Source organism: Mustela nivalis, assembly GCF_964662115.1.
Source record: "Mustela nivalis genome assembly, chromosome: 15".
Lineage (NCBI taxonomy): Eukaryota > Metazoa > Chordata > Mammalia > Carnivora > Mustelidae > Mustela > Mustela nivalis.
This window is the reverse complement of record NC_139034.1, coordinates 82,039,849-82,062,486: the sequence shown is the minus strand read 5'-3', so window position 1 is coordinate 82,062,486 and position 22,638 is coordinate 82,039,849. Positions and strand designations below refer to the sequence as shown.

Below are 22,638 nucleotides of genomic sequence, written 5' to 3'. Positions count from 1 at the left end.
GACTAGGACTTTATATGGAGGACACCATATCATATTAGTTAATGACTGTGAAGATATAAATAATTGCCTTTTAGTCCAAGATCTTCCTGTTAATTATTTTCTTGGGCAAAAGTAGAACAATTAGCAGCTTTGACTAATAGACCTCTTCCAAAGAATAAATAAAATATAAATGTAAAACATTTATCTCATTAACAGACATGTAATAAGCAATTAATAAATATTGTATCTTCTTATTATTAAGATTGCTGTGATGTTATTTTCTTCCTCTGAGTCTGGAGAACATTGCAATGACAATTCTCTTTTCCACTACCGTGGTCTTGCTTGCCCTCCATCCCAGCAGGTCACAGCAATAGTAGTCAGCATATTGTGCCACAACTATTAAATTGTGTTTGACCCCTACCATATTCAATTCTGATTTCCACCTAGTATGGGATCACTACTACATTTGGCTCCAGGTCTATCTTCTCCTTTTCTGCTTAAAAATTGCTTTGGGAGTTTGGGAATTGAGTTTGTTCAGTCTTAGAGAAAGCCTAAAGCTAGTAATATTCTACAAAAGCATTGCTGTGTGTAAATACCATTACAACAAATATTAAAACACTCCCTATATAACAAAGATTTCCAAATCCTTGCCAATGGCACTTTTGGTATGAGCTATAGTCAATATGACTAACTTCCAGTACATGGAAAAATTGGGGGGAACTTTGGGAAGTATTTGGTCATTACATAAGGATATGACTTGCTGTTCCTTTCAAAATTGAGCAACTGTCCATTTTTCTTGAGCATTTACTTTGTGTTTTTGTATAAAGCATATATCACATAAAATGTATCTTACAGAGAAAGAGAGAGAATTCTACTGCTCATCATGATTTCAGCTGGTATAGCTAAGCCAGAGATTAAAGTTAAGACAGTTCATCTTTTCTGTCCTCTGAGAAGATTCGTCAGCACTGATATATGTCCCAAAGCACAGAGCAGAAAAACATAAGAAGAATGATGGAAACTATTTAATGTGATACAGCAGAAAGAAAAGAAATGAAGAAAGAAAGACAGAAATATATAAAGAAATAAGAAAAAAAGAAAGAGAGAGAGAGAGAGGGAGGGAGAGAGAGAAAGAAAGAAAGAAAGAAAGAAAGAAAGAAAGACAGGCCGGCCGGCCGTAATTCAAGTGTAGGAGTTTCTGCCTGGTTCTGCTGTGTGGTGATCCTTGGCAAATCATTTAACTTCTCTACCACTCCAGACCTTTATGTATAAATTCAGAGCTACATTATTCTCCAAATTTTCTCTCGCCTCTCTTAATGTTAAGGTTTTAATATTTGTAGATAAAACAAGTTTTATGGTTAGCTTGCTCCACAGCTATGGTGGCTTCAGATCAGAAAGACTGGGTTGTCCTTCAACATCCTCAATGTCTTCGAAGCTCTCAAGCAAAACAAATTATCTTTCCCTCTCAGTGTAAGAAGAGAGCTCATAATGCCTTTCATTATCCTATATTGTACAGTTGAGAGTGACACTTACAAGCTTGATTTACAACAGATAAATACCAATGTTTTTGTAAAAAAGGTTATAATGATAGAGGGTTAAAAAAAATATCAGTTTAATGACATTTTATTTTTATTCCCTGACAAATTTAGGCATCAGGGAGAATCTGAATATTTATATAAAGTAAAAAGAATGAGTGAAACTAAGTATTCAACCAATGAACACTTGCCTATTCTGTTAAGGGTGAAGGATGGGGAGTGAGTGGACAGTGATACAACATTTACCAAGAGCCTTCTTCATTACGCCATGCAGCATGCTGTCGCTAGTATTTTCCACACTGCATAAATGTGGAATTGGAGGCACAAGGGTATTTCATCATATGTCTAAAGTCAGACAATGGGTGTGCTGTGCTATAGGAATTAGATTCCATGCAAATAAGTCACTAAAGTTTGTATTCTTTCTCTTAGGCATTACCAGGCTAAAAGTCATCACCTTGGAATGTTCCAAACTTATCCAATAACTTATGCAATAACTAATCTTCTTGATGTTGAAAATTCTTTGGATTCTCTTTAAGGTAAGTCACCAGCAATGTACCCACGTAGGCACACATATACATGCACATTCACACTCAAATCATTCCCATTATGGTGGTAAAATCTCAGACGAAGTCTTACTCTGCAATAATAAATGGATTTTTTATTGTCCTTTTGGTGACTACATTAACAACATGCCATTCCTGTGGAATCGGTCTGAATAATATTCTATTCCAGGATGACATAGTGGAGGGTTTAAACCTTAGGTAGAAATTGAAAAAGTAAACATAGGAAGAAATAACAAGGTTTTCTCATACAGCAAACCTAGATGAATGTATCTTGATCATTCATACCTGAAAACACATGTTTTCAGATGGATGTGAATTTGATCACATGTATACACTGCATCTTTGAATTTCAAATTCTTCATTGTATGTTAAACAATAAGATATTTTCAACAAGATAATGAATGTTATTGCTATTTTACAAGATTGGTTTTAATTAGTCTGATACATATGGGCAAATCTTACATTGACCATGTCCCTGATTCACAAAATGAAAAAACCTGGTAAATTGTAGGAGAAAATGACATTTAAAAAGCAAAACAACGAAACCTTCCTAAAAGTTAACAATTACAGCTTTATTTGGCAGTGAGATAGAATGAATGGATAGTAAGAAGATCAGAAAGCATGTGTTTATCCTACACTCAGTTGCCATTCTAAGTAAAAATGTCAATTTTTTTTAAAATAAAAGACAGGTATGTATGTATTTATTTATTTTAATTCACAAAGATCAAGCTAAGAAAAGGCCTTAAAAATTTCACAGAAGATAAACTAAAGCTTCAAATGGAAAGCCAATGGAACAAAACTACACGTCATCGTCTTTGGTAATACTAAGAAAAATATTATGTTAAAATCCGTGCAGCAAAACACAGACAATACTGCATCCAACAAGGATAGACACCTTCTAAGCCATTAAGATATTTAGAGAGAATAGTAGTAGAATTAAAAAGAAAAACAAAAAATTCCGTGTTTGTAGAAAATAGGTGGGTGCTGAGACAGGAGCCTATACATGCTGTACAGGCAGAATAATGTAACAATTATTTTAAATTAAAAATCCTGAAATAAGTAAAGAATTGAAGAAAATTCAGTGTGAGAGAGGAATCTGTGCTCAAAACTAAAGAAAAAATGAGAGAATTTTAGCTAAATAAAATTAAAGAAAAATCACTATCAAACTTAAATATTTTTAAAATGTATGGAGTATATTAAAAATAGTCTTTAAAAGTGAATTACGATTTTTCTTAGTAAATCCAATGTATGTGGATGACTGATGGCTTTATCAACCACTGACTAATTTGATCCAAAAATGGAATATTATCAAATAAAAAATCCAGTATTTTTGTGAGTCTTCCAAAGAATCTATATTATTTTCCATTAACCTATTAGTGCACAAAATAATACTTCTTTAATGACTTACATTGTGGTATATATCGATATCACCTATAAACTGTTATTTTTAAAACTCATCCTTTGCATATTACTATTATATAAAATCAGCCTCTCAAGTTTATGGAAGAAAAACAGTTTTTAGTTTTGTTTTAAATTGAATTAGTAGTTTGACTTAAGGAGAATCTTCAGTTCTACCATATTTTGTCTTGCCATTAATTAATACAATATAGTGTCTGATGTTATAAGATCTTTCTTAAATTCCATTACTAAAATTTTATTGATTTTGGCGATACTGTCCTTGAAACTTTCTTGTTAGGATTATTACCAGTTTCTTTATATTTTTCTTGCTGTTGCAAATCAGTGCTTTGTTTATTTCATTTCCTATTTGGTTGTAGTTGGAAAAAATAAGTGGTTTATATGATAGTCTTAAAGTAATATTTTTATTTTACTTTTTCCTCTAAGAATATTGGATTTAGGGAATTTAAAATTAGTCTCTATGCCTTATAATTCTTATACAATACTTATATATTTTCTTATTTTCTCTAACTTTAAATATTAAAATATTTCTGGTAAAATGAAGACCAACAGTGGCAATAGTAAACATTCTGTTTTTTATATAACAAATTTTAAAGGGAAGGCTATCTAATGTAAACTATTTACTATTTGTTCCTGGTAGTTAACTGTTATAAAATTATATCAGTTTTATTCCATTCTCAGGACTTTCATGAGGGTAATACATTTAATCTTTATTTTCAGTATATTCAACAAATATTTATGAAGCACTTACTCTTGGTCAAGCATGGTTAATAAAGCTTTCCTTAAATGTAATGATTATAGTAATAGATTGTCTAATGTTTCATTTTTTGTCATTATTTCAAAGAGATCTATTAAATTGTGCTATATTTTTAAATAGTAAAGAAAATAATATTTAATTTTTATAAGTGTATTTCTTGGTATGATTGAATAACAGTTTGTTCTTATTGCATTTTGTTCAGTTTTGTATTATTAGTTTTTTCTTTTTTTTTTTAAGATTTTATTTATTTATTTGACAGATAGAGATCACAAGTAGGCAGAGAAGCTGGCAGAGAGTGGGGGAAGCAGGCTCCCTGTGGAGCAGAGAGCCCGATGGGGGGCTGGATCCCAGGACCTGGGATCATGACCTGAGCTGAAGGCAGAGGCTTTAACCCACTGAGCCAGGTACCCCTATTAGTTTTTTCATTGATTGGACTGGATAACTTCACCTATTTTCCTATCTCTTGCGAAAATGCAAAATATAAAAATGTATTAATGTTTCTGGTTTGTCTATTCAGTTTCTTATCAATAATCTTTGATGAGCATAATTTTCTGGTTTAATGAAATACAACTGGTTTTTACTCTCTTTTATAGTTAGTTCCAGGTGTGTCCTTTGCTTACTCTGCTTTATCACGACATTCTATTTTTTTTTTTTTTTTACATTTAAACGCTTCATCCTTTCAGCTTTTGACTTTATCTCAATGATCTACCTCAAAATATTTGGGTGTGGGGGCAGGGTGGATTAGGCTTCCTTTCTTCAGATAATTATTCAACTGTTCCAACAATATTTGTTGAAAAAAAATCCTTTTTTCATTGCCTTTCACTGTCATACTTGCTAAAAATAATTTCACCACCACCAAAACAGACAAACAAAAAAGCTAGGTAAATAAGTGAGCGGATGTCTGTGTTAACTTCAACTTCGTAGGAGGAATTCTTTCAGAACCTGAACATGTATCAAATCACCATGTTGCCCACTTTAAATACCTGTATCTTACAATTATACTTTTCAATTATATTTCAATAAATCTGGAAGAAAATGAAAACATAAACAAAAAACTTTGACCAAAATGCATGGGTATATTTTTTAACTCTCCATTCTGGTTCATTGATTGATTTGTCTGACTTTGTAGCAAAACTGTCTATAAGTTTTAGTGTGGCAAATATAGGTTGTCATTTCATTTGTGTTGAACATATTGATCAATTTAGGGATAACTGACATTGTAACATTTTTCCATCCATGAATATGTTATGTCTACCCATTAAATTAAGTTTCATTTATTTTTTCTCAGGAGTATTTGGTAGTTTTTAGAATACAGATCTTTTAATAAATTTGTTAAATTTATCCCATAGTATTTTATGGTTTAATTTCATTATTTATGGTAGTTCATTATCAGCATGGTAATATAACCAAATTTTGTATATGGAATTGGTATCCTCTTATATTGCTGAAGAAACTTACTACTTCTGGTAGGTCTTTTTCTTTTCTTTTTTCTGTCCTTCAGATTTCTTGAGATTTTTCTATACACATATTTATGTCAGATGCTAATTAGCAAAGTGATAATCTTGCTTTTAATCTTTATGTCTCTCTTTTTTTTCTTTTTAGTACCTTATTATAATGAATATAAATAGCACACTGTTTAATAGAAGGGGCAGGAGAATATGTCCTGGTGATGTCATCGTCCTGGAAGAAATGATGCTAACTCTAGGTTTTGGTGTTTTACTTACTTTTTTAAATGTCCTTTAACAGTTCTGAGGATGTTTTCCATCACTTCTACCATTCCTAGTTTTCTGAGAATTTTTATCAGGAACACATGCTAAATTTGTCCATACTTTTTCTGTGTTTATTTAAATGAGCATATATTATATTTTGACCCTCCTAATGACTTTTCATACTTGATTCAGCCCTTTTAAAATGTAAGCACATCACTGATGATTTCAAGCTATTATAAGTGAATATTGACTTATTAGTAACCATCCTACATGGGCACCCCAATGTTGTTTACAGGAGTAACTAGGGAACAGTTTTAGAGATGGGGAATAGAGGTACCTAATGTAAACATGTAAGTCTTTGGGACAGTAGTACCAGTAATTCTAGTAATAGTTCTGCTTCCTCAACCACACACAGCCCCAGGATCTCTAAGTCCTAAGGAATGTTTTATTTCTGATAAGTTTCTAGGGCTGCTGCAAAGTCCCACTTTGTAAATGATTATATATATTTACATTTGATTTGTATAAGTAAATAGGTAGATATAAAATTTTTAGAAATACACATTCTTACCATTTCCCCCAAATAATCTATCTAATTTTACATATACAGGGATTTCTCCTTGAAGCTTGAGAAAGAAAGAACGGGTGATCAAACTGTCTGGGGAGAGTGCTGCAGGAGTGGGAAGGCTCTCAGAGGTGGATCTCAGGCCTTTGGAGCTGCAGTAGCAGATATACCACGGACTGGGTAGTTTCTAAACAGGAAGTTATTTCAGCAGCAACATATAAAAAATATGTTTTCAGGAATATATCTTGACAGAGTTGCTTTCAGTTTTAGACTAAATATTTAACACTTTCTGAGGAATTTGTGTGTGTATCATTATATAATATCAATTTCCTCCACCATTACAACCAACTAATTATTTTCCAACAATGATAAATTGTAATCTTTCCACAAAACATTGTATATACGTTCATATATATGCAAAAACATTTCCACCAGTGTGCATGTATATGTGTGTGTGTGTGTGCACGCGCGTGTGCACATGCAAGGATGAATGTGAAGATGTATGTGTGTATCTGTGGGAGGGTGTGTGTGAGTGTATGTGTGTATGTATGTTCTAGCCCATCAGGCACAAACCGGTCTGTGCAAATCACAGGTCTTCTCAATTTTCACTTTCTTGTGAATGTGGCTTCATAAACCTTCTCAAACATCTTCCTATCTACCAATAAGCCATTTTATTATTTTTGAAATTATATTTATACCTTATTTCACCATCCCCAACAAATGGCAGAGATTTTCTAAATCAAAGTTCTTTTCATAACAGGTACAAGGAAAATGAAAACATAGTATATGAGCCTCATTGACGACCACTTATGAAAGTCCATCTGGAAGGAGATCTTAACAGCAACAAGATAAGGACAGATGTATATCTTAGGGTAATATGCTCAACGACAAAGGTTTTGAAGTGATAATTTCAGAAAATGCCACTTTTTCTTTTTAGGTTGTCCTTTACGCAAAGGTGGTCAACACTGTCAGTGTCTGCCCAGATCCTTTTGTCTATACTGCTCTGTGCGACTTGGTTTGGCTTCCTGAAGCCAGCACCTCATCTTTGCTGGAGAACTTTCTCTAACTTGAAGCTTGAAGGGCCAGGGAACAAACATGTGGCCTTTAACAAAAGACCAGTAGGAACAGCCACATGTATTCTGCACCCCCTCACCCTTCCAGTGGGATACTTCTGAGTTGTGGGTACACCCTATTCTGTCATCCAAGAGCTTCCCAGTGGGACAAAGCTCCTGTTCACCTCAATTGCAAAGTGCATGATAATAAAAAAATAAAAAATTAACTGCCCTCCCCCCAACCATCCCACAACTCTCTCACTTTCCCACTCCCTACCTGCTTATTTCTTAGAATTGCCTTCAAAAGAAATTCCCTGTGCCGAAATCTCTGTCTCAGGTTCTGCTGTAGGGGTAATTAATCTCAGAAAGTTGGTGCCAGAAAAAGCCCCAGGACACGGATCTTCAGAATGAGATTTAAGAGTTCGAATGCTTACCCACCAGGGGGGGCAACATGGCCCCCTTCGCTGGTGTTGAGAGGAGGTTGTGATCACACCAGTGTGCTCAACAAGCACAGCCACTTACAACTCAGCGGTGGCACATTAGGAGGGGGCTGATTGGGTTGTGTGGTATTTTTGGCATCAGAGAATGGAGACAATGCCCGTTTCCAAGGGCCGTGGAGTACTTTGGCTGCGGTGAAGTGCAATCAGTACACTGAGGGAACTACACTACAGACTCAGTCTACTGAGCTCTCACCTCAGAGCCCCGAGTGAGAGCCAGACATTTCCCTGACAACATTTAAAGAGATCTTTCTGTTCTCCAACTAGAGGGTAGATGATGCTGAAGACACAGCTCTGGGCTCCAAGGTGAACATAAAGTAACAGAGTGGAAAGAGAAGGCTGAATCCTTGAGCCAGCTGTCCTCCTACCCTGGACACGGACAGCAGACACATCTGAGTGCATGTGCTTGGTGACCTTGAACCCCCAGGTTCCCATCAACTCTCTGATTGAATGGTGCTCCCCCACCATTTGTGAGGGAAGAAGAACCTCTCTGGGATGGAGGAGGTCTTGTTAAGGCCCAGTGGGAGTGAGCTGCCTTGAGGAGATAGTGTTTTCCATTCCCAGCAAATGCCCCACCTTTCCTATTACCTGGGGACCAATGACTAGCGTGAACCCTCCTCAGCAGGCCCAAGAGGGAAACATTATCCCAGCATCAAGAGGAAAGATTTCTCAGCAAAGGAATGTCAGATTTACTTAATACGTGTAGCCAAGGCCTGGGAAAACATGCCGAGGATGGGATTTTAGGGTCCAGAGGAATAGAGAGTGAAAAGGAAAGCCGACAAGAGAGAGCCGTGGGCTCTCTCTTACACCTTCTCTTTAAGGAGCTGACCCTCTTATGCAGCAAGGATTTCTCCTTGAAGCTTGAAAAAGAGAGAGTGGGGAATCACACTGTCTGGGGAGAGTGCTGCAGGAGCGATGGGAAGGCTCTCAGAGGTGGCATCTCAGTCCTTTGGAGCTGCAGTAACAGAAATACGATGGACAGGGTAGTTTCTAAACAGGAAGTTATTTCCTATAGTTTTGAAGGTGGAAAGTCTGAGATCAGGGTGCTAGCAAGTTCCAATTCTGGTGAGGACCTTCTTGCCCACTACAGATGGCTGACATATTATATCCACACACAGCTGAGAGCAGAGAGACGAAGCCAGTCCTCTCACAACTTATAAAATCACTAATCCCAGTCAGGAGGGCTCTACCGTCATGATTTTATGAAAACCTAAAGTACTCCCAAAGGCCCCTTCTCCTAATACCATCACATTGGGGGTTAGAATTTCAACATATGAATTTGGAGGTAACAAAGACATTCAGTCTACAGCAGGTATGCTATACAATAGATTTATGAGGTAAAATATGGAACTATTAGATGAGCATATTCCGTGGAAGGGCCCTTAGAACAGTTCCTTTACTAAAGCAATAAAAGGAATGTGTAGACAGGAGGGTCCTGGCACCATTGAGAAGTGTTGTGGTGGTGTCTCTCCTCTGTGCACTGGGGTGGAAGGTAGAGGGACATCACTGAAGAAATCACTTCCCCAAGTGATGCCGACCCAGGGGCTGCACTTAATTACTGCAAACAAGGTGGGCGTCATCAGAATGGCAACAATGATCCCAGGCCCAGTGGGATCTGTGGTGATGGCTCACAGTTCACAGGGAAAGTAGAAGCAAGGAACAGGGACAAATAGGATGTTACTTGATCTATAGACCCCAAAGTAATAAAGAACAGATGGACTGGAGGCTCATATCACTCACTGCACTGGGGGAAAAAAAAAATTCTGACTCTTCCTCCAGTTTCAGGCCTGAAACAATTCTCAGACTCAGAACCTGTCTGCAGAAGGAGGAGGCAGCTGCCGCTCTCCAAGTGTCGCCTTGGAGCTCCTCCATTTCCTCCTGCAGCTGTTCGCAGAGTCCGAACACGGCCGAGAGGGGGCTATCCACATGATGACACAGGTCAGAGGTGACCCTGACAATCCCGTCACGGCCCTGGTTAGATAGTGGGGCTGTGGAAGCAGGTGACCGTGGAGTTGTACCACATCCACATTAGCTTGTCCACGGAGTCTCTAGAACCCATCCTGGGAGACAGAATCCTGAACACTCAGGGCTGATTAAAATGGACACACTAGGCATCTAGGAAAGTCCTCATTCATGTGGGTTTTCCATTTCTCAGTCAAATGAGAGTCATAATGGATGGAAAAGCCAAATCAAGTCCCTAAAACTAGAGATTCAGTTGCTGGTCAAGATAGTGAAATTGAATCAGTACCATATCCTCAAGGCAACAGCAGAGACTTACAGCCCTTCAAAGAGTTATAGGGCTCAGGGGATCCCTGTCACATCCCTGTTTAAGTCACCGGTGTGGTCCCGGGTGACACCAGATGGACAGCATCGGATGCCAGTGAATAACTACAGATTCCACAGTACGGGAATGAGAATAGCAACTACTGGCGAGATGTCTTGTCTCCACTTGACCGGATCCACGCCCCCCAGTTTGGATGTATCTACTGATCAGGTGACTACCTTTCTGATCTCCTTGAGGAGGGGGGATCCCAAGTGGTTTCCATTCACTTGGAACAGGTAGCTTGATATGCGCATGTTCTTAGCCTCCCAAGGAATAACCATAAGGGACCTAGACCAGGTGAACTGCTGGATGCGGATGAGGGTTCTAGAGTGGATGTTAAGTACATGTGTTACTCTCTTTTATAGTAATATCTGAATCCCCTGAGAAGATTAGAGACTCCTGTTAACTGCTTTGATAGAAAGTTTGTCTCAAGGAAACCCATTTTTGGCTTCTTTTTCCTTGCCTTTCTCACTTTCCAATTTCACTACTAGTGTTTCACGGGATCACCTCTAAAATCAACCACTTCCTTTTGCATCCTTGTCTCAAGGTCCGCTTCTGGTGGAACTAAAACTAAAACCTCAAGGAAGTGAAGCAGATGAAAAAACTGAACGTGCAGGTAGGTGTCCTATGAATCTTTAAACCTTATGTTGAGAAAAAGCATCACCGGTGTGTTACGGTAACCACCTTCCAACCCGGTGAAACAATTATTACCATCTATTACACCTGCCTGTTTTCCAGCTTGAATTCCGAGTTCTGTCAAACTCTTTGAGTAATAATAATCAACATTTAACACACCTACTGTAATATTGGCTAATTGAATATTGAATAAATGATCAAAAATCTCTGGAAGTACCTTGAAAATCTATAAACCTCCAGCAGAAGATACAGGAAGACTGAAGAAGCATGTCAGAAGAGGTAGAAAGATGGCCTTTTCAAAGTTCCAGAAATAAATCAGTAGAGTTACTGCTACATCTACATGACCCCTATGTTTTATGAATTTTTGTGTATATTGTTGCCACATATCCACTTTTCATTTATCATGTACTTGGCTAGTTAGGCTACTGAATTATTTAAAGATATTTCATCCTCTTTAAACATTGTTAAAGGCAGTGTTTAAAGAATAAAAACTTTATGAAGTGGTTACACTTGTAAGATAATTCTAGAGACTGTTTTAAACACTTGGCATCAAGCTGCCACTGTGGCCCAGTGACTTTCTTGCTCTGTAACCTTATTGTGGTCTTTATGTGGGTCAGCTTCACCCTTGTAGGGTCACCAGAAAACTAAGTGGATCATAGTTTCTCCCAATACACTGGCCACCGTGCTCCAACCCCACCGCCAAGTTCAAATTTTCTTCTTTACCTTCCCTTTGTTGACACTAAGTGTTTGTTGTAAGCTCAGAAAATCTTAGCGTGAATAGTAAGTCATAGCCCCCAGTTTCTAAGAAAGGATTTATTTAAACAATAACAACAACAAAACAATAGCAGAGCCTTGGTTTACATCAGAACTGATCTTGTGAGGAGATACCTAAGTTTTGGCTACAGTATCTACAGAGAAAGTCTGCCAAGCTAATGTGTAAAAATGAACTCACTCTCCTATTTGCATCGTGAAACAGTATCTCTCTCTCTCTCTCCCCCTCTTTTAAAGAGAAACAGCCTTCACACTCAGCCCAGACAATCTTAAAGCCATTACCCTTCACATCTCATATGTTAGCCCCGTGCTTTGGCACAAGGCCATTGAGAGCGCAGAAGGAATACATTCTGAGATGAGTGTCCTGATGGCCATGTTTCCATCCTCTGTACCCACGGAGAACCGAGCACTGTGGAAAACATCTTTTGCTGCAGTTATTTCAACTGAATAAGCACAATTTTAACATGAGGCCATTAAAAAACTACTTTGGTTCTGGGAAACTGAGTATTAGAAATATGATGAGCATATTGGAGTTAGTTCAAAACTGAACATCAGGAGTAATTAAGGGAATGGAGAGATTGATTTATGAGAAAAGATTAAAAGAGCTCAATCTGTTTAGCTTGGCTAACAGACAACTAAGTAGGGGATATGGTAATTGTTTACAAGTACTTACAGGATGTAAATATCAAGGCTGGAACAGAGATGTTCAGGCTGAGATCAGAAAGCCTGAATCACTCCAAGTTAATAAAGAGAAAATTTAGTTGACTACCATCCAAAATTGGGTGATAGTTAAGTCCTTTCAGCAGGAATCACTGCTGGGGGAAAATGGAAAAATTAACTCTTTGGGATATTTAAATGTGACATAGCCTCTGTGAGTCCAGGGTTGGTGCAAATTGATCATCAGGGATATTTGGGAAGTACAGAAGCTTCATCATTGTGTGTATGGAAAGAGCTTCCTATACTGTTCAAATGATCTATGGTATTTAGATAGGTGCTTCATAAAGATCAGATTCTAACAAAACAGATGAACACAATACAGGCAGAGAGATATTATTTTAAAAAATACATTTAAAAAAAAGCAAAGTAATTTCTACTTTTGTTTTGAAAAACTTTAACTCAAATAAAACATGATTTAAAAATTCATGACTGAATTAAAATAGAATAGTGTATTAGATTTATTCCGATAAACATGTGATTTGTATATGATTAGTAGCATTATTAATGTACCAACACATTTTTTAAATTAGTAGAAATAAGAAATTCACAGCAATTCATTATATACATTAAATGCTTACTGTATAAAAAAGAATAGGAGCATTACATTATTGAAATAACTCACAAAATATATGTTGCATGATGTGATTTGAATATAAAAATAATTTTAATTATCATTCTAAATCAAACTAATTTAATAAACAGTTATCCTGTAACATTGCTGGAGGTCCTATGTACACATCTCAGAGATCCTATCTGTATCTATCTGTCCATATATTTTTCTCTGTCTTTCTAGTGCTACAAAAAAATGTCATTTTACTTATTTCTGCATATTTCTTCATAAGACAAACACAGAAGCCTGCCTGTTTTTCTTTCTCATGTTCCCCACTCTGTTCGGTTTTGTAGGAAATAAATGAATTAGAGTCTGCCTCCTCCAACCTTCACAAGTTTGTTGTTTATTCAAGAAAAAGTAGGGGGTGCCTGGGTGGGTTCAGTTGGTTGAGCATCTTGACTCTTGATTTTGGCTCAGGTCATGATCTCCGGGTCTGAAACTGAGCCCTGCTTTGGACTCTATGCTCAGTGGAGAGTCTACTTTGGGATTTCTCTCCCTCTCTCTCTGCCCCTCTTCCTGCTCACTCTGCCTCTCTCTCAAATAAATAAGTAAATCTTAAACAAAATAAAAAGTAGAATGAATCATGACCAAGTTGAGGCAGCAGCTGACATAAAGCACAAATACTACTTTTTGGTGTAGACTGGCTTTTAAGTGGATGATTTAAAAAAATATCTGAATGACATTTGTAAGTGGGTCACTCATTTACATGTTCTTCCATAAATTGCCCTTCACTTTCTGCAGAAGCTTTTATTTGAACTAAATGAAACTAAGATTTCTTGTGTCTCTGGATCCATAAATGTGTTGCTTATCTATTAGTTGATCAGGGAAATTGAGTCATTAAGATACACATACACATATACAAGACACCCACACACACTATAGTCTGAAATCTAAGCACCTTTGAGATTATTTTCTCCCTAACTGAAAATTTATTACTTTCCAAAATAGACACAGAGAATGGAAGACTATTTGTCCAAATGATTTGTAAGAGAATTTAAAGTAAATGAAGTGCTTTGTGTAATGCACAGAAGCATTCCTTCAGGAAAACTGTGCATAGACAAAAAGAATCATTGTAATTTCATATAAGATAAATTATAATTTAGGCTCTGAGTTTTTGCATTATCATAGAAAATATATTACTGAACTTTTGAGGGATCATGATGGTTATAGGAAACATGAGTGTACTTTTGTAATTATAAAATTATAAGTATTGTTTCCTGTAGATGAGTATATAAATTAAGTACATAGAATACCAAAAGAATACAAAAAGAGTACATGTAATGCCAACATGAAAACTTATGAAGGCATTTGGCATAAGCCAGTATTATATTCAAATAGGAAAGGACAAGAGCGAGCAGAATTTGTAAATGTAAATGAAGACCTGTAAAAATTCATTTTTCTCATGAACTATAGACATTTCACTAATTTGGATACATTAAGTTGGGTATTTAACATATTCATAATATTACCAAGGCCATCTGATCTCACTTTTGCAGTTCCCTGGGCACGTTTTCCAACTGTATTACATAAAAATCATCTCTCTACAATTAAGGGTGTATTTTTGAAGTATCAACATCACTCTCTTCAAGCTAATACTGCCATAATTTCCAATCAAACCTTGATTTATGTTGGATTATGTGCATAGCATTGTGCTTTCTCAATGTTCCTGAAATCCTTCTGGATTAATTTATATCCATGGGTGGAAAACACAGAATGTCATTTTTACTCCAAGGGAATAAGATTGTCACTAAATCTGAGCAAAACTGTTGTTGAGCTAACATTGGATTATTGTCCAATTTCTATCAAGTGCTCTAAAGAATCTAGTAAATAAATAAATAATGAAAACATTTATTCTTAGAACAGTTAAATCTTGAGTGCTGAATGAAATATATTATTTTCATATCCTAGACTTGTACACTGATGTAGACCATGCTAGATCATGGTGGGAGAGGCAGGATTGTCTAAAAATTGCTCTGGTTTACCTGGACTATGAACCAACAAGAACTGGGGTTTCCTCCTTCTCCTAACATGAGAACCAGCACATAAAGCCAACTCACTATAAGATAGTGGTTGCAATTCTCTGCTGAGGGGCTGCTCCTATAAGCTCCGTGTTTCCCAGGTTTTGGAAACCTGCGTTCAGGAAATCCATGTGAACAGCTGCTATGCAAACCCAGACTGCCAAGGGGCCAAGTGGTCTTCCCCTATTTTGACTGGCAGGTTGCTCTCTTGCTCTCCTGGTAATTGTGGAGGGCAACAAGAAGTCACACACATGCCATGGTCTGGGTTTGCCTCTGTATGGATAAAATGAGATATGGCATGGGGGGATTTATGCGTTCTCGTCTCTTCTCTTGCTGACCTTTGCCTGATAAGTTTTTCTAATGAAGCTGGTCTCTTAACCCATACCCTGTGACGTTATAAAAATTGTTCCAAGTATTTTTGTGACAACTACAAGAAGCCTACCTTGTAATGACAAAAATGAAACTCTCATAAAATATTTGTATAAAAGGTGTGATTGGGAAACCATAGCTGTTCTAAGAGACACTCACCTGGAAACTGAACCTGTATGCAAAAGAATGATGAGTGATGAATGTATTGATAGATATCCAGATATTCATGATTTGGCTATAAAAACGCATACCTTCTTTATTCTCCCTTTCAGGTTAGAACAACATCTATCATTTCTCAAAGAGGGAAATATTTCCTAGAATGTACTCTGCAGGTGCAGTTCACTCCAACTTTCTGTGAAGCCAGACTGGGTCGTGCAGCCAAATCTACCAACACAAGAGTATGGGAAATATATACTTGATTTATTATCCCTTATTGTGGAAAGGAGTAAGTGCTAAGGGATGCAGACAGTCATCACTGCTCACCTCTTGTACAGCAATGACATTTTAACTTGGTTTCTGGAGGGAAGAGAGATAAACTTAGATGTTCATTCTGCCATGTTTAACCTGGGTCATCGATCTATATACACTTCCTGTGATATCCTATCTCTGCTTTTTATAGTTGGAACATGAAGGTACTAAATGTCATTCAGCAAAAGTTGAAGCTGTATATCATCACTTGGCCCAGCCTCTCTCTGCCAAGCATTATTGTGAAAAAGTTAGGTAAGGAGATGGCCTAATTTCACCACAGTCATGTATGTTCTTGAATACCACCAATCTCTTCTCTGTGCTGGATCAACGTCAGAGAGGTCTTAGATGCTCATGGCCCAGGCCATATGATCCCTTCAATACCCACAAGTGAGTGTCTCTCTGGAGTCTATGCTTTGTTGAGTGATAGGACTAGTGGGAATTCTGGGAGCCCATGTTTGGGACCCATCCTCATCTGGGACACCAGAAAGTCCATCCTGTCTGAGCCCTTGCAATTCGTAAAGGGTGTTGTTGTGAAGTTGAGAATGGATTACTGATATACAGGGACCCACTGACTCCTGTTATATTCCAATGTCCATGTTAGTCTCTCCCTACCATCTCTGGCTTTGCTTTGAATACTTACAATTTTAGAAATAAAGATAGAAAATATCACTGCCTCTATCTGTTCTAATTCCAGGATCTCAGGTGTTCACAGAGTCACCAACTTGATTGTTTCATTTTACCTTAAAATGGCTTCTTCCAGGCATGACTCATGGACAATCACTAACCTCTGTCTCTCATTCTACAGCTTTATTGAGATATAATTTACAAGTGTATATATTTAATCAATGTGATATTTTGGTATATGCATATATTTTGAAATGTTTGTCACCATCAAGTTAAGACATCTATCACCTTACACAACCGCTTTTTTTAGTGAGAACAATTCAGATTTACTAAGTAAATTTCAAGTATTTAATACAATATTGCTAAATATAGTTAACATGCTATAAGTAGGATCTCTAGAAACTATTTATCTTGCATACCTGAAAGGGTCTACCCTTTGATCAACATCTCCCCATTTTTCTCACCGGTAACCACCATTCCTCTCTCTGCTACACTGGCAACTCAGAGTCATATGCTAAGCAGATTCAGTGTATGTATTTGGAATATTATTGGAATTGCCTAATTACGGGTTATGAAGGAATTCAAACTACAATTGTGAAGCCAAGCTATCAGTTCACAGAAAAAATCATATAATATATTAATGTTCAATGACTCAAAGACATAAGAGCAAACCAAAGAAAAGTGAAGAAGAACTAAAAATACATGAATAAATGTACATGTTGCACCCTATTCTACATGATCCAGCCAATGTGAAGGCATGGAGAGAAACCCTCATAAGAAGAACATTGGCACTGAGACTAGATTCTTTGGGTCATCTCTATGGCACCATGGGAATGTGATATTGGATGTGTTATTTCAACCTTCTATGCCTCCTATCCCACAGGACCTTTCTGAGATTTTAGCTTGTGCACACAAAAGAGATTTATAAGCCAAAGTTTTATACATCTGTAAGATATTAAAACACGCTTCTGACTTGTTTCAACCTGCCAAGATGACATTGTATCTTCCTATCTTACTTTCCCTCAAGAATTTAAAGGAAAATCATTTACCTTCTTTCACCAAGGTCCCTGAGAGAAAGATTATAATAGAAAAAGTGAAGAAAGGAAAATTTAAAAATAGAAGTTGCACATCTGTAGAAAAAGGAGCCAAAGTCCAAGAAAGATAAAGCACTTTGGATTATTGCTTCTGTTGTTGGAGGGTGAGCAGAAAGCCAAAGATTTTAAAATCCTGACCAAGGCCCCTCAGGGACTGACAGGGCCAGCCAGACTCTCACATCTGGTTTATCTCAGGGGATCTCATGGCTGTGGTATATTGACAAGTTTTCAAAACTATCAAACAGAAATGAATTCCTTGCAGCTAAGTCTGGATAATAGCATGTGGATTATCCCTTTGCACTTTGTTGACATAAACAGTGTCATAGTTTACACTGGTCTAGCAGAAGCAAGCAAAGGGGAGGAAAGAACTTTTAAATTTATTAATTACTTCCTTTTTCCAGAGAAGGCATGGAGTATTAAGTACTCAGAGCCAGACCTCTTCTCATTCGGACAGATCACTGCATTAGTCGAAAGGCCGACAAGGACAATCTGAGAGCATAAAAGTGCCCTAAGGAAGGAAGTCACAAGGGGGGCGTTCAGATTTAGAAAATAGGATATATGATATAAGTTTTAGTAATTGCTTTAATATTAACTGGATAGTCTGTTATACAAAGTACATATGTCATGAGATCTAGCGATTAAAACCGAAGAGTGTCCGTCATATGGGATCACAATTCCACATGGGTGGCCTTACCAAGTCTGTAAGGAAAATGCACGTTGAGAGGAAAAAGGCTAACAAAGAACGTAGTTTTGACTTGTCAAGAGAAAATTAATATCAGTAGCAACAAACAATTATCTAGTGGCAAATGCAAATAACTATTGGGTATGACCTGAATAAGCCCTGTCAACATTTGCACACAGATTTCAGTCTGCTCGAGGGGAGACACAGGGTTCCGTGGTGCTGGCTTTGCTGCCCAGCAGTCATTAATTCTCCCTTATGTTTACAGCCCTCCAAGTTTCCTTTCAGAAGCAAAACATTCACAGTTTGCACCATGCGGTTCTTTGGGGGTTGGCCCAATCCACAGCTCAGGGTGGCCCTTATTAAAGGTGGTCAATCAGCAAGGTCCATCTGATAAGCCAGGAGAGCTGGCCTATGCAGTGCCATGCAGTCAGCAAACACTGCGGGACCTTCATCCATGACCCTGAAAGTTAATGTACTCCATCTTCCATGGCGGTCCCTGCAGGAGACACTCACTCTTACCCTGACATTATGATGTGAAGACCTGAGATCCAGGTTATTCACACCCATGTTGGTACTTAGAGAAGAACCTGAAGATAAACTGGAACCAGAGACAAGTAAAAAAAAAAAAAAAAAAAACAAAAGAAAATGAAAAACTGGAGAATTGCAAAGAAATGGAATTTAAAACCAAATGATAAAAGGGGAAGTTCTAAAACCAAACACATGGAAAATGAATGCTCTCCATTAACTATTCCAAAAAAAGAAAAGTAATTTTTTATTTTCTTTTTTAGTTTCATTAATTTTTGTTTTGTTTTGTTTTGTTTTTTAGTCACTAACATCATAACATATTTTATGTTGTCAGGGATATCCATGGAATAAAATTGTTCTGTTGACTGGGTGTGTGGAAATTGGGTTCTTCTGTAGGCTCACATTAATTTGTTGTGATGTTAGAAAATATTTTAACCTTTCCTGGCATAGATTTCTATTCTCCCTAATTGTTCCTTTTCTCTTTTCTCCCTTTCTGCCATAACCATTTCTGATGGTATTAGGAGATGTTGGGGCCTGGGACTTCCATTATGAAACAAAACCACTTGCTGATCTTGAGGGATTTATGGATGAGGAGAAGCAATACCCCAACAATTCAGTGAGGCCATGGGGTTGGGACTCCAGAGCCCGCCGCTTTGCCAACTGCTATGGGGGCACGGAAAGACACTGCCTGACTATCTATAGAAGACAGAGAATCACTGGTGGATAAAAATTGCACCTGTTCCCTTCTTATCCTCTTATTGTAACAAATATGACTTTCTTGATGAAAGTCAAGTGAGATGTTCATTCCCCGTTTTATTTACTCAGGTGGAATGGACTGTCTCTTGCCCGCCCCAGGGGAGCACATAATCCTGGCCCAGCCAATCTTTAGCTCTGTCATCTCATCTAAAAATTTGCCAAGAATGTGCATTTAGGGGTGCCTGGGTGGCTCAGTCATTAAGTGTCTGCTTTCGGCTCAGGTCATGATCCCGGGGTCCATGGCATCGAGCTCTGAATCAGGCACCCTGCTCAGCGGGAAGCCTGCTTCTCTCTCTCCCGCTTCCCCTGCTTGTGTTTCTTCTCTCCCTTTGTCTCTCTCTGTCAAATAAATAAAATCTTAAAAAAAAAAAAAGAAAAAAAGAATGTGCATTTAGTCATCAGAAACTAACATGGAACAATCTCCAAGAACAGAAGGTAAGAGTCACATGATTTTGTTTTAGTGGAAAATAAATAAATAAATAAATGATCATTATGTATAAAGAAAGTAGATGTGTAGAGTTGTCTATGAAAATGTGATATGGAAAAGCCATGTTAAAAGACTTCAGTTGAAAGGAAAGGAGGGCCAGGACAGAAGAGAGTCAGACAGACTCCCAATCACATCACATGGATAATTCGATAGAACTCACACGGACAATTCGATAGACCTGTGCCTTACATCATCTAGAATGAACCAGTTTTCATGATTCAATATGATGCCTAGGTAAGGGTTTGTGCCAATTGGTTATAAAAACCTTTAAAAATAAAGATGGTCTCAAAAGTAAAATGTTTGAAAGGCATCATAGCTATAAATGAGATCCCTGCTCATTCTGGCAATATGATTAAATATACAGGTTGAAGTTGTGCATTTAGCACAAGATACTGGCTGAGAGGGACAAGTAGTCTTCAGAAAGGGTAATCCGGGAAAGCAAAAGTTCTTAGACTGAAAAACAGAGTGGTTAGTGTGTGGGTTGCTGTTGTGGTTGTTCCAGATGTGTGTCTGTATAAAGTTCAGAGTTATACTACCTGCATGATTCAAGAACTCTCAAACAAAGACTAACAGTTAGAAATTGGCAAAGTCATTCTCAAGGAAGACATCCTTAGTTTGAGACATGGAACTCCCATAAATAGCAATCCACCATGAGGAAAATTCAGTGATAGAAGCAACATAAGGATAGGAATCTAAGTTCTTCAGACAATAGACAATCGGAGGGTGGGGGGACTAACTAAAATAGTTATGTTTAAAAAATATAATTAAGAATGTAAGAAAAAAGAATCAAATGCATAAGAAAGAAGGGATGTTACAAAAAAAGAATAGACATATACAAAAAAGAAATATATTCTATGGAAATTTAAAAAAAAGAGGTAAATTAGAAGATTCAAAATGTCTTGTTAAAAAAATGTCACGGAGTGCCTGGGGCACTCTCGATTGAGTGTATGACTCTTAATCTTGTCTCAGGTCATCATCTCAGGGTTGTGAGAATGAACCCTGTGTCAGGCTCCACTCTTGGAGGAAGTCTGCTTAGGATTCTTTCTTCCTTCCCCTTTGCCTCTTGCCCCCCAGCTCTCTAAAATCGTCATCATCATCATCATCATCATCACCATTATCACATGACAGGCCAAGAGTTTCACAGACAATTCTAAAAAAGGAATAAAACAGAGTAAATTGAAAAGCATCACATATTATTAGGTAACTAAACAGATTCTACCATATCACTCAGCAATTTCACTTCAAATTGAGTGGGGAACTTATATCCATAAAAGAATCTTCCACTTGAAATGTTTATGGCAACTGTATTGATTACTGCCAAACTTGGAAGCAACCAGAATTTCCTTTCAACAGGTGAATAAATAAATAAATTGGTATACTCCAGACAATGAAATTTTATGCAGCAGTAAAAATAAATGATTTATCAAGCCATGAAAAAAACAGTGTTATGCATATTACTAAGTGCATATTATCATTTGGGTTGATACTGATGTGTTAATGTAGCTTCCCCAATTGCAACAAATGTATCACCCTGGTGGTGATGCAGACAGTGAGGGAGACTGTGGGAGGAGTGGCAGGGGTTTTATGGGGATTGTCTAAACTTTCAACTCAATTTTGCTGCTCATCTAAAACTGCTCTAAAAATAAAGTTCAGTTTTTAAAAATGAAGGACAATGAAAAAGGAGGGGAAGGAGATGAAGAAGAGAAAGAGTTATTCTGTTATCAGGGCAAAATGAAAATATCACATAGATAACATTGTGTAGTGTTAGCACAAGAAAAACACACACACACACACACACACACACACACACATAGACATTGCATAAGACTAGGGAGTCCAGGACCAGGCAAACATATAATGGTATATATTTTAACTATTTGGATCCTTGTTTCATATTAAGTATGTATTCCACGTATTTTAAGTAAAGTACTTGAATAATTAAACTATAATATTTAGAGGAAAAGATCGGAGTAACTTTATGACTTCAAGTTTGAAGGATTTCTTCTTTTTCTTTCTTTCTTTCTTTTTTTTTTTTCTTTTTGAGGTGACAGGGGACAGAAGGAGAGAATCTCAAGCAGGCTCCACATTCAGTGTAGCACCCAATATGAGGCTTGATCTCACGACTCTGAGATCATGACCTGAGCTGAAATCAAGAGTAAGATGCTTAACTGACTGAGCCACCCAGTTGCCCCAAGTTTGAAGGATTTTTTAAAGAAGGCTCAGACATACACAAGCAACACAAAAAGAAAAACTGTTCGCTTTGATTTTAATTTACAGAGCAAGAAAACTGAGTGCCAAATAGACGTATGAAAATACTTTTAATCTCACTGAGAGCCCATTATATGATCAATAATTAACAAAGCATATTTTTTTTCACAATAATTAGGTTAATTTTTATGTAATCATGATACCCACATTTGGTAGGATGCATGGTTATAAATTAGTCCAACCACATTAGAAATAGTTTGGCAGTATTAAATAGAGGAGAAAA

At 37.2% G+C, this 22,638-nt stretch overlaps 1 long non-coding RNA gene across 1 annotated transcript in view; it reads right to left on the bottom strand.

The window, feature by feature from the left end:
• Positions 1 to 22,638, bottom strand: part of LOC309848880 — a 72,363-nt gene that overhangs the window by 5,594 nt on the left and 44,131 nt on the right. The window lies entirely within an intron of this gene.